The sequence below is a fragment of the Lolium rigidum genome, chromosome 7 (genome assembly GCF_022539505.1).
Source record: "Lolium rigidum isolate FL_2022 chromosome 7, APGP_CSIRO_Lrig_0.1, whole genome shotgun sequence".
Classification (NCBI taxonomy): Eukaryota; Viridiplantae; Streptophyta; class Magnoliopsida; order Poales; family Poaceae; genus Lolium; species Lolium rigidum.
In genome coordinates, this window is record NC_061514.1 from 135578050 (window position 1) to 135589954 (window position 11905).

Below are 11905 nucleotides of genomic sequence, written 5' to 3' on the forward strand. Positions count from 1 at the left end.
GAGACGGACCCAGAGTGCCAGAGAAGTACCGGAGGGGGGCCAAGGGGGCCCCACACCACCTGGCGGCGTGGCCAAGAGGGGGGGCGCGCCCAGCTATGGGGTGGGCCCCTCGGGACCACTCCGATGCCGCCCTTTCGCCTATATAATCCTCCAGATGCGAAAACCCTAAATAACCCGACGATATTCCACGAAGAGTTCCGTAGCCACCGCCATCGCGAAGACAAGTTTCGGGGGACAGAAGTCTCTGTTCCGGCACGCCGCCGGGACGGGGAATTGGCCCCGGAGTCATCTCCATCGACACCACCGCCATCTTCATCGATGTTGCTGTCTCCCATGATGAGGAGGGAGTAGTTCTCTGATACGTCTCCGACGTATCGATAATTTCTTATGTTCCATGCCACATTATTGATGATATCTACATGTTTTATGCATACTTTATGTCACATTTATGCGTTTTCCGGAACTAACCTACTAACGAGATGCCAAAGAGCCAGTTCCTGTTTTCTGCTGTTTTTGGTTCCAGAAATCCTAGTAAGGAAATATTCTCGGAATCGGACGAAATCAACGCCCAGAGTCTTAGAATTGGACGAAGATTCCAGAACACCCGAGAGCCGCCAGAGGACAGCCCTGGGGGCCCCACACGCCACCCTGGCGCGGCCAGAGGGGGGGGCCGCGCCGCCCTAGTGTGTGGGCCCACCAGGCCCCCTCCGAGGCTGCCCTTCCGCCTACTTAAGGTCTCCGTCGCGAAAACCCTATTACGTTCGACGAAACCAGAGAAAACCTTCCGGAGCCGCCGCCATCGCGAAGCCAAGATCCGGGGGACAGGAGTCTCTCGTTCCGGCACGCCGCCGGACGGGGAAGTGCCCCGGAAGGCTCCTCCATCGACACCACCGCCATCTTCATCAACGCTGCTTGTCTCCCATGAGGAGGGAGTAGTTCTCCATCAAGGCTAAGGGCTGTACGGTAGCTATGTGGTTCATCTCTCTCCTATGTACTTCAATACAATAATCTCATGAGCCGCCTTACATGATTGAGATTCATATGATGATGCTTGTAATCTAGATGTCATTATGCTAGTCAAGTGGGTTTTACTTATGTGATCTCCGGAGACTCCTTGTCCCACGTGTGTAAAGGTGACGAGTGTGTGCACCGTGTGGGTCTCTTAGGCTATATTTCACGTAATACTTATCCACTATTATGAATGGCATAGTGAAGTGCTTATTTATATCTCTTTATGATTGCAATGTGTTTTGTATCACAATATATCTGCGTGCTACTCTAGTGATGTTATTAAAGTAGTTTATTCCTCCTTCACGGTGTAATGGTGACAGTGTGTGCATCGTATAGTACTTGGCGTAGGCTATGATTGTGATCTCTTGTAGATTATGAAGTTAACTATTGCTATGATGGTATTGATGTGATCTATTCCTCCTTTCGTAGTGTGAATGTGACAGTGTGCATGCTATGTTAGTACTTGGTTTGGTTATGTTGATCTGTCATGCACTCTAAGGTTATTTAAATATGAACATTGAATATTGTGGAGCTTGTTAACTCCGGCATTGAGGGTTTGTGTAATCCTACACGGTTAGTGGTGTTCATCATCCAACAAGAGGGTGTAGAGTCTAGCATCTATCTATTTATTCCGTTATGTGATCAATGTTGAGAGTGTCCACTAGTGAAAGTATGATCCCTAGGCCTTGTTCCTAAATATCGCTATCGCTGCTTGTTTACTTGTTTTACTGCATCTGTACTTCCTGCAATATTACCACCATCAACCACACGCCAGCAAGCACTTTTCTGGCGCCGTTACTACTGCTCATACTTATTAATACCACCTGTATTTCACCATCTCTTTGCCGAACTAGTGCACCTATTAGGTGTGTTGGGGACACAAGAGACTTCTTGCTTTGTGGTTGCAGGGTTGCATGAGAGGGATATCTTTCACCTCTTCCTCCCTGAGTTCGATAAACCTTGGGTGATCCACTTAAGGGAAACTTGTCTGCTGTTCTACAAACCTCTCGCTCTTGGAGGCCCAACACTGTCTACAAGAATAGAAGCACCCGTAGACATCAAGCACTTTTCTGGCGCCGTTGCCGGGGAGGAAAGGTAAACGGCACACACACACCGAACCCCGGCAACTAGCACTTTTCTGGCGCCGTTGCCGGGGAGGAAAGGTAAAAGGCACTCATACTCCGGTCCCATGTAAAGTACTTTTCTGTCGCTGTTGTGTGTGTGCTCGAAGCTATTTCCTTTAGATCCTGCAATTGCATCTTTTTGTTTCTTGTTTACACTAGTTTGGCATAATGGACAACAATGAGCTTCTTATGCTATTTCCTGATTTAAGACATGGATGGTTTGATGCGAAAAATAAAAAACCCATGGAACATATTAGTATGAACACTTTGAACACCATTGTTGCTAATGATATAGAAAATTCTAAGCTTGGGGAAGCTGGTTTTGATGAGCATGATATTTTTAGTCCCCCAAGCATTGAGGAGAAAATTTACTTTGATGATACTTTGCCTCCTATTTATGATGATTATAATGATAGTGGTCTTTTGGTGCCACCTACTATGGAGAGTAAATTTTATTATGATTATACTATGCGTCCTACACTTGATGAGAATAATAATGATAGCTACTTTGTTGAATTTGCTCCCACTACAACTAATAAAACTGATTATGCTTATGTGGAGAGTAATAATTTTATGCATGAGACTCATGATAAGAATGTTTCATTTGATAGTTATATTGTTGAGTTTGCTCATGATGCTATCTGGATATTATTATGAGAGAGGAAAATATGGTTGTAGAAATTTTCATGTTACTAAAACACCTCTCTTTTTGCTGAAAATCTTGAAGCTGCACTTGTTTTATCTTTCTATGCTTGTTGCATTATGCTTCATGAATTTGTTTATTTACAAGATTCCTATGCATAGGAAGCATGTTAGACTTAAATGTGTTTTGAATTTGCTTCTTGATGCTCTCTTTTGCTTCAACTACTATTTCTTGCGAGTGCATCATTAAAACTGCTGAGCCCATCTTAATGGCTATAAAGGAAGAACTTCTTGGGAGATAACCCATGTGTTTATTTTACTACAGTACTTTTGTTTTATATTTGTGTCTTGGAAGTTGTTACTACTGTAGCAACCTCTCCTTATCTTATTTTATTGCATTGTTGTGCCAAGTAAAGTCTTTGATAGAAAGGTTGATACTAGATTTGGATTACTGCGCAGAAACAGATTTCTTGCTGTAACGAATCTGGGCCTAATTCTCTGTAGGTAACTCAAAAAATTATGCCAATTTACGTGCGTGATCCTCAGATATGTACGCAACTTTCATTCAATTTGAGCATTTTCATTTGAGCAAGTCTGGTGCCTCAATAAAATCCGTCTTTACAGACTGTTCTGTTTTGACAGATTCTGCCTTTTATTTCGCATTGCCTCTTTTGCTATGATGGATTAATTTCTTTGTTCCATTAATATCCAGTAGCTTTGTGCAATATCCAGAAGTGTTAAGAATGATTATGTCACCTATGAACATGTGAATTTTTGATTATGCACTAACCCTCTAATGAGTTTGTTTCGAGTTTGGTGTGGAGGAAGTTTTCAAGGGTCAAGAGAGGAGGATGATATACTATGATCAAGAAGAGTGAAAAGTATAAGCTTGGGGATGCCCCCGTGGTTCATCCCTGCATATTTCAAGAAGACTCAAGCATCTAAGCTTGGGGATGCCCAAGGCATCCCCTTCTTCATCGACAATATTATCAGGTTCCTCCCGTGAAACTATATTTTTATTCCATCACATCTTATGTGCTTTGCTTGGAGCGTCGGTTTGTTTTGTTTTTGTTTTAGTTTGAATAAAATGGATCCTAGCATTCATTGTGTGGGAGAGAGACACGCTCCGCTGTTGCATATGGACAAATATGTCCTTAGGCTTTACTCATAGTATTCATGGCGAAGGTTGAATCTTCTTCGTTAAATTGTTATATGGTTGGAATCGGGAAATGCTACATGTAGTAATTCTAAAATGTCTTGAATAATTTGATACTTGGCAATTGTTGTGCTCATGTTTAAGCTCTTGCATCATATACTTTGCACCTATTAATGAAGAAATACATAGAGCTTGCTAAAATTGGGTTTGCATAATTGGTCTCTCTAAAGTCTAGATAATTTCTAGTATTGAGTTTGAACAACAAGGAAGACGGTGTAGAGTCTTATAATGTTTACAATATGTCTTTTATGTGAGTTTTGCTGCACCGGTTCATCCTTGTGTTTGTTTCAAATAACCTTGCTAGCCTAAACCTTGTATCGAGAGGGAATACTTCTCATGCATCCAAAATCCTTGAGCCAACCACTATGCCATTTGTGTCCACCATACCTACCTACTACATGGTATTTCTCCGCCATTCCAAAGTAAATTGCTTGAGTGCTACCTTTAAAATTTCCATTCTTTACCTTTGCAATATATAGCTCATGGGACAAATAGCTTAAAAATTATTGTGGTATTGAATATGTACTTATGCACTTTATCTCTTATTAAGTTGCTTGTTGTGCGATAACCATGTTCCCTGGGGACGCCATCAACTACTCTTTGTTGAATATCATGTGAGTTGCTATGCATGTCCGTCTTGTCCGAAGTAAGGGAGATTTACCATTCATTTAATGGTTAGAGCATGCATATTGTTAGAGAAGAACATTGGGCCGCTAACTAAAGCCATGAATCATGGTGGAAGTTTCAGTTTTGGACATATATCCTCAATCTCATATGAGAACATTAATTGTTGCTACATGCTTATGCTTTAAAGAGGAGTCCATTATCTGTTGTCTATGTTGTCCCGGTATGGATGTCTAAGTTGAGAATAATCAAAAGCGAGAAATCCAAATGCGAGCTTTCTCCTTAGACCTTTGTACGAGCGGCATAGAGGTACCCCTTTGTGACACTTGGTTAAAACATGTGTATTGCGATGATAATCCCGGTAATCCAAGCTAATTAGGACAAGGTGCGGGCACTATTAGTATACTATGCATGAGGCTTGCAACTTGTAAGATATAATTTACATGATACATATGCTTTATTACTACCGTTGACAAAATTGTTTCTTGTTTTCAAAACCAAAGCTCTAGCACAAATATAGCAATCAATGCTTCCTCTGCGAAGGGCCTTTCTTTTACTTTTATGTTGAGTCAGTTCACCTATCTCTCTTCACCTCAAGAAGCAAACACTTGTGTGAACTGTGCATTGATTCCTACATACTTGCATATTGCACTTGTTATATTGCTTTACATTGACAATATCCATGAGATATACATGTTATAAGTTGAAAGCAACCGCTGAAACTTAATCTTCCTTTGTGTTGCTTCAATACCTTTACTTTGATTTATTGCTTTATGAGTTAACTCTTATGCAAGACTTATTGATGCTTGTCTTGAAAGTACTATTCATGAAAAGTCTTTGCTTTATGATTCGAGTTGTTTACTCATGTCATTACCATTGTTTTGATCGATGCATTCATTACATATGCTTACAATAGTATGATCAAGGTTATGATGGCTTGTCACTCCGGAAATTATCTTTGTTATCGTTTACCCGCTCGGGACGAGCAGGAACTAAGCTTGGGGATGCTGATACGTCTCCGACGTATCGATAATTTCTTATGTTCCATGCCACATTATTGATGATATCTACATGTTTTATGCATACTTTATGTCATATTTATGCGTTTTCCGGAACTAACCTACTAACGAGATGCCAAAGGGCCAGTTCCTGTTTTCTGCTGTTTTTGGTTCCAGAAATCCTAGTAAGGAAATATTCTCGGAATTGGACGAAATCAACGCCCGCAGTCTTAGGATCGCGACGAAGCTTCCAGAACACCCGAGAGCCGCCGAGAGGGCAGCCTTGGGGGCCCCACACGCCACCCCGGCGCGACCGGAGGGGGCGCGCCCCCTAGTGTGTGGGCGCCACCGGCGCCCCTCCGAGGCTGCCCTTCGCCTACTTAAGGTATCCATCGCGAAAACCCTATTACGTTCGACGAAAGCCACGGACGAGAAACCTTCCGGAGCCGCCGCCATCGCGAAGCCAAGATCCGGGGGACAGGAGTCTCTGTTCCGGCACGCCGCCGGGACGGGGAAGTGCCCCCGGAAGGCTCCTCCATCGACACCACCGCCATCTTCATCAACGCTGCTGTCTCCCATGAGGAGGGAGTAGTTCTCCATCAAGGCTAAGGGCTGTACCGGTAGCTATGTGGTTCATCTCTCTCCTATGTACTTCAATACAATAATCTCATGAGCTGCCTTACATGATTGAGATTCATATGATGATGCTTGTAATCTAGATGTCATTATGCTAGTCAAGTGGGTTTTACTTATGTGATCTCCGAAGACTCCTTGTCCCACGTGTGTAAAGGTGACGAGTGTGTGCACCGTGTGGGTCTCTTAGGCTATATTTCACAGAATACTTATTCACTGTTATGAATGGCATAGTGAAGTGCTTATTTATATCTCTTTATGATTGCAATGTGTTTTGTATCATAATATATCTGCGTGCTACTCTAGTGATGTTATTAAAGTAGTTTATTCCTCCTTCACGGTGTAATGGTGACAGTGTGTGCATCGTGTAGTACTTGGCGTAGGCTATGATTGTGATCTCTTGTAGATTATGAAGTTAACTATTGCTATGATGGTATTGATGTGATCTATTCCTCCTTTCGTAGTGTGATAAGTGACTTATGTGCTATGCTATGTTGATGATACCTACATGGTTTATGCACGCTTATGTTGATCTGTCATGCAGTCTAAGGTTATTTAACATATGAACATTGAATATTGTGGAGCTTGTTAACTCCTGCATTGAGGGTTCGTGTAATCCTAGCAACGAAATATAGTCGGTGTTCATCGATCCAACAAGAGGGTGTAGAGTCTAGCATCTATCTATTTATTCCGTTATGTGATCAATGTTGAGAGTGTCCACTAGTGACAAGTATGATGCCCTAGGGGGCCTTGTTCCTAAATGTGCGCCATCGTCGCTTGTTTGACTCGCTTTTCCGCATACTGTACTTCGTCGCAATCTTACCACCATGCGAACCACACGCTCGGCAAGCACTTTTCCGGCGCCGTTACTACCGCTCATACTTATTCATACCACTCGTATTTCACTATCTCTTCGCCGAACTAGTGCACCTCGCGGAGAGGGGATTCATCTCCCGGAGGACTCTACACCGCCATGGTCGCCTCCGGAGTGATGAGTGAGTAGTTCACCCCTCGGACTATGGGTCCATAGCAGTAGCTAGATGGTTGTCTTCTCCTCATTGTGCTTCATTGTTGGATCTTGTGAGCTGCCTAACATGATCAAGATCATCTATCTGTAATACTCTATGTTGTGTTTGTCGGGATCCGTGTAATATCCCAGGTTTAGAGGCAAGAAAAAAAGAGAACACCAAAGTGTGCATTGCATTCATGCATAGAAAGTCCGGGGAATTTTCGCGCTTTCAAATAAAACTTACCACGATGAATCGAAGTTTCACTTGACTTGCTGGAATTGAAGTAGATCATCAAGTCAAGCGCTATAAACTTCACTGTGATCTTTGCTAAAAACCTTATTTTGGGTAGAGATGATTTGATCTATGGATTAGATCAAATGGAATTATATTTACAACAACACATTCTTTAAGAATCAAACCCTAACTTATTAACACTTAAAAGTTAGCAACTATCTTTGTGTGTAATTTAATTCACTTATAAATAAGTTAAACCACAGGGTCTAAAGTGCATAAAAGCCACACATTCTCATTTAAATCATAACTTATTAAGTATATGGAATATCATAAAACTAAATCCATTTACATTACGCATTATAGTTCAAACTATTTGAATAAAACTAACCATGAGTATTTTGAAACTCATATGATCATGCCTTGGTGAATTCAAACACCAACTATCCAAACTTGAGAAATAACCCTCAACATTAACCTTTTCACCAATATTATAATATAAACCCAATCAAATATAATATAGTGACTCATCCACAATAATAAAACCATCCACAAGATATTTAGTAGCAAATGCCACTTGGCTATCCAAAAATAAATCATATGAGAGGATAATCTCTATGCCATGTGGGATGAAAATATCTACATGACTTGCTTTCCAAGCTTTGCCACCTCATGCTCAAAGGATTGCTATGGATAAGGGCATGACAACCAAGCACCTTACTCATCCAACCAAATCAAGAGTCACCAGCTATGTGTCATGATACTAGAGCTTGCCCAAGCCTATAAATAGAGCCACACCCTTCATACATTTGATCATCAAGTACCATCATACATGGGAACAAACACATAGATCCACTCCATGCGAATTAGCTAGAATCAAGATGAAGAAGCTAGGAGGTGGAGGCATACCACAAGATGCAGGTTTATCAGATTTCCTGAAGAACAAGCTACAGAATATTGCAAGGTAGAATCCTAGGCAAACCATATATTTAGAGGATCATATCATCATATCTTGAGTAGGACCTTAGGCTATTACAATACATTTAGAAGTGAGAGAGATTATAGATGCTTACCATAGCCATGTCTATCCTAGAGAATTTTAGAGTAGTATTACATCTTACTTGTTTAAACCAACCTTTAATCTTGTAGATGAGAGCCATGTTCATTAGCAAAACATAACCAAAGCTTATGCTCATATTCTAATCCTAGTTGTGTATCATATTGGTGATCACAACTTAAACCCTAAACTACATGTGAATTCCAACCCATGGATTACTTTGGATTATAATTATAACCCTGCCATGCCTCATGCCTATTTAATACTTCAATTAGTGAAGCATCACCAAAACCCTAAACCTTTCACATAGGAATCACTTCACATAAAATATTAAACCCTACCTTTCCATCCTAGTAGACCAAATGAAGTAGTGTTCTATAAATTAAACCATCATTAGCAAATGCATTGCTAATTATAAACATAGGATCCATCTTAATTAGTTCAATCTAAAGTTTACTAAAAACAGATTAGTGATTATAGAACTTTCTTAACCATCTTCTTAAAACTTAAGAACTATCATTCACATAAAATCATGAACCAATTCCATTTCCTTTACCATTTGTTAAACCCTAGCCATAATTAAATTATATGTGAGTGATCACTATGGTTAAGCACTAGAAAAATAAAATGTGTTCACCATGCACATGTTCTAAATTTCAAATCATTTAAATAGATCTGGTTCCTAAATTAAAAAGGGAATTGAAATAAATAACTAAACCATTTATATTTTACTCAAGCCTCACAAGATATTAATTAAATCCTAAACTAAATATTTGTTTAAATAACAAGATTATACAAGTGAGCATGGTTATCAAGTTATACTGATATTCAAATGTTTAAGAACCTACAAAACAAAACAGAATTCAAATTTGAATTCAAATAACAAATTCAAAACAGAAAATAAAAACAGAAAATAGAAAAGAGATAAAAAGAAAAGGGGGCTTACCTGGCCGTCCAGCCCAGCAGCTGAGCCCAGGACCAACCCACCACCACAGCCCAGGTGCAGCCCAGCCCGAACCAAATACCGTTTCGGCTGCTTTAAAAATCGTGCGAGGATATATCGTCGTCGTCTTCCTCTACGGCGTCGACAGCCGCGCTCGCGCCGCATGGGCCACGACCACGACGGCGATAAGGACGCCCGGACGTCGTCGGAAATCTCAGAACCGCGCCCAAATCCTCTCGCGTCCGAGCCTATCTAATTGCGTCCCGATTCGTGCTCATTTGCAGTAACAACGGCACCGCCACATCTCGGCCGTCGCCGGCGGTGAACTTCCTAATTTGACCTTGCCGAGCTCTATAAATAGGTCAAGAGCTTCTCCAGGAAACCCTAGTACCTCGCCGCCCATCCATTTCTTTCCCAGAACCTCTATATCTCTCGATTTCTTCCTCGATCGCTTGCCGGCGTTGAGCACGAAGCCGACGATTGAGGCCACCCCGGAGCTTGCCGTGAGGTCCAGGAGGAGCGCATGGATTCAAGGAGCATCTGGGAGGAGCCCAGCATCCAGGGGAGCCGTGTAGCGGATCAATTTCACCGATCCCTTCTGCAGCACATCGCCGGGAACTCGCCAATCGCCATCGTCTCCGACCACCAACGTCGTCGCCGACCACACCTTGAGCTTCACGGTGAGATTCCGCGTCTGTAGAGCATACTCACGCATCCTATCGACGTCCGTAGCCCCGATTAGCCACCTCGCCGGAGTGCACCGCCGCGGGACATGGTTTCCGACGAAGCTCCGGTGAGTCCCCGCACAAACCATCACCACCAGTAGCCTTGTTTCGTTCTTCTCGTTCGATTGGTACAAACCACGCATCCGGGGGTGCCTTGTAGAGGCGGCGCCGTCTTCGCTCGACCGCCGGCGTCAAGCCGCCGGTAGAGATGACGTGGCCGTGGGCTCCCCGCACATGTTTGACTTGGTCGTTGCCCTCGTGGCGAGTGACCCGGACTAGGTCCCACCTGTCTCGTCTCTAGGGCTAGCAGATGAACCGGTACCTTTAGTATTTAGTATTAATTTCAAATTCCAGAAAATTGCAGTAAACTTTGTAAAATCATAGAAAAATAATTTCAACTCAGAAAAATATGAATAATATATCAAAATGCTCACAAAAATAAACTCTATCCAAATAAAATATAAAACAAAAATGTGTGTCAAAATAAAAATTCACTTATTTTTAACTTTATTAATTATGCCTTTCTATTTGTTTTAAATACAATTTGAATTCAACACATAGTTAAATATCAAAAATTAAATTTTAACTATTCAGTAACTAAGTAAAATGTTAAGATTAATTTTAGTTACCATATTTGCATTAATTTAATTATTAGTGGTAATCCATAAACCCTAATTTGCAAATTACTATTTTTATTTTCTTTAAATAGTAATAACTCAAGAAAATAGTAAAAGCCAATATTATTTTGGTAGATCAACAATTATTTACTTAAACATTCTTAAGTTAACAAGTTAAATACTTTAAACCTAATAACAATTATTAAACCCTGATTCTTAATTAAACCTAAATAAGAATTACTCTAATTATTAAATCTTGTGAAAATTAATAAAATGTCAAACCATTCCTAATTTGGATTCAAAGTAATTAGTAACCACAACTCTATTACTAATCAGCATTTTAGGAGTTGTACCATAATTTAGAAACCCTAGTTTTAATTTAAGTAAGACATTGATCTCATTATTTCATGTGTTCATCCATAGTAGTTGCAAACCTAAAACCCTAAGGATTTAGCCCATGTGATCATATCCACTTCACCTATACATATAGAACCCTAATTAGCAACAATTGAATGCATGCTTATGATCCATTAGCATAAACCAAGTCACATGAGATTATCATTTCATGTTCCTATTCTTAATTAAAACCTATATGATTCACTAGTATCACCTAGGTATAAACCCTAGCTTGCTACCACATATTAGCACCATTGATCACCAATCCTATATACCACACCATTAGGATCAACCTCAACCATCAAACCCTAGTTAAACCATGATGATAAACCCTAATACCAACCTTGTGTAGCAAATCACATCACATGTTCCTATCCATCTAAACCTTACTTAGGAAATGATAAACCACTTAGCTTAGAAACAATTAGAGATTATTTAGTAAAGCAATTGTGAAACCATAGTAAACCCTAATAGCTAATTTATAGAACCATCTTAAATAACCATCCTTTGATATAATGCTTAGAAGAAACCATAGCAATAAACCTACCAATACTTGCTATATAGAAATCCATTCCAAGTTAAAAACCCAACTAGTTCCTATCCAAGAACTAAATGAATTCAATAGTAAACCCTAGAAAGCCATAACACCTATATATAATAGTTCATGTTCTTAATTAA